Source organism: Seriola lalandi, unplaced genomic scaffold, assembly GCF_002814215.2.
Source record: "Seriola lalandi dorsalis isolate HSWRI2012SDOR001 ecotype SW California unplaced genomic scaffold, Sedor1 jcf7180002054560, whole genome shotgun sequence".
NCBI classification, from domain to species: Eukaryota; Metazoa; Chordata; class Actinopteri; order Carangiformes; family Carangidae; genus Seriola; species Seriola lalandi.
The window spans coordinates 1,430,625-1,432,685 of NW_019525113.1; positions in this window are offsets into that span (position 1 = coordinate 1,430,625).

Below are 2,061 nucleotides of genomic sequence, written 5' to 3' on the forward strand. Positions count from 1 at the left end.
GGCAAAGCTAACCTCTCATTTCACAGGACCACCTGTATTGGAATGTGTTACTAAAGCTTAACAGCAGATGATTCAGTCTCTGGATGAGAAAAATAGTCTGTGTTGGCTTACAGTGAGGATGTATGTTTCCACTTATCATCCGATCCGATTCTGATTTTCTTTTCTTTTTCTCTTTGACAGAGAGTGCTGTACAGCCACTGTGTTTATTTTTGTAGCTCAGGTTTTATCAGAGTTATCCACTGATATTGACTTCCTGTTGTTTGAAAGCATGTCTGTAATCTGTACCGTGCTGTCCTTAAATTTGAGTACGATACATCTCTTGCTGGCTGCAGCTGTGAGGGTTCCTCCTCCACCTCCTCCTCCCTGCTTTTTCTTCAGTTGACAGTTGTATCAGGGACCACACATTGAGGAGGTGGAGCATGGCTGTTGTACTACTCTGGTAGACAGGCTAACATATATTAGCCAGCCGACCGTATATTTCTGCTCTATCATCATTTATCTGCCAGGCAGCCAGAGCGGAGGTAAGCAAGGCTGTGCAGAAGCTTGTGCTCGTAAAGCACGGCAGCCCACCCCCATGACCTCCATTTCCCTCCTGACTCACTTCTCATCTCACAGCCTTAGACCTCTCCATGCAGGCCTCCTCTCTGCAAAGGGGTCCCTGTTGGGCCTCCTCCTACCTGAATCACAGAGCAGAGCACAGCCACAGCTGACTGGCCTTGGGACAAGGGCAGCAGGAAGGGGCCTCTCTCTTCTATATAACTGAGCCCCAGGAGACACAGGCACAAAATATCGTTTTACTGAAAAGCTACGGATAACCGCTGCTGCCGTGCACAGTTTGTTTTCCTACTAATGTCCAGTTTCACTTTGGTATACTAATCATGTTTTCTTACAACAAGAGATAAATAGGTCAGTCCATTCATACCTACTACATGTTCAAATACTTACTGTAGAAAAAGCTGGAATTATATTATACTCAAGGTATTTACATCAGAAACAGTATTAAAGTAGAGCATCACACACCTGTATACTAAAAATAAATCCTTGATAAATCCTAATTTAACGACAAGATTCATACCTCTAAGCATACAGACTGGAAGCACAGGGAAACAGGTAACCGGTCCAACCAATGGACATTTCCATCCTTAGATAAAAGTATAAGGAAAAGAATGTACCCTTAAAGAGATATATATTAATAGCTGAAAACAAAAGTCCTGCTCTTGTGCCTGTAATAAGTGAGAAGCATGTGAATGGATGAGTCCACTGGCTTTCAAAAGCCAGATAAATTTGTTCTCATAGCCAAACTAAAGTGCATTTGTTGATCACTTCCACTGTAACAAAAGTTACATCAGAGCAAGTGCTTTAGTTAATGTTTAGTGCTGACATCTTGTTTTTCTCAAAACAAGAAGAAAAATCTGTCATGGGCTAAGATTATTTAACATGTTCCCAATTAAACTCAACTTGTGTAAACGATTTACTTGAATCAAGTGTTGTTCTCTTGGGACCAGTAGAAAGATCTGCTTATTCTGCCTTGTTTAAAGATGTTTACACTCACAGAGCCCTGTAACAAGAGCACCCACATTGGATCGAACAGGAGTTATCTCACTCCACTGACAGAAGTTTTTATTTTGGTGTAAGGAGAACACATTGTCAGGACTCTGTGAGAAGCTGCACAGGGTCTGACTGTGGTCATTTTTTACAGTGTGCTGGTCTGAGTGGATCAAGCTTGCGACATGCTAGGCTGGGTATGTAAACCACAGGACTACAGAGGACCTGGCACTCTCCCCTCCTGTGAAGTGGAAAGCAGGTCCATGTCAGGGAGCGTGTGTGAAGTCCTGCATGAGCTGACCTGGAAAGAGCCAGATGGGGACCAGGGGTTTGAGCGCCATAGAGGCCTTCTGCAAACAACATGTGGAAGGGCTTTGGTGGCTAATGTAGCGTGGAGTATTTATGTACTCAGCGCTGACTTGACCACTGTCCATCAGTATTCAGGGGGCAGATATGCCACATACAGCAACGACCTCTGCAACCAATTCCACAAGACCACCTCGTCCGCAACCCCCC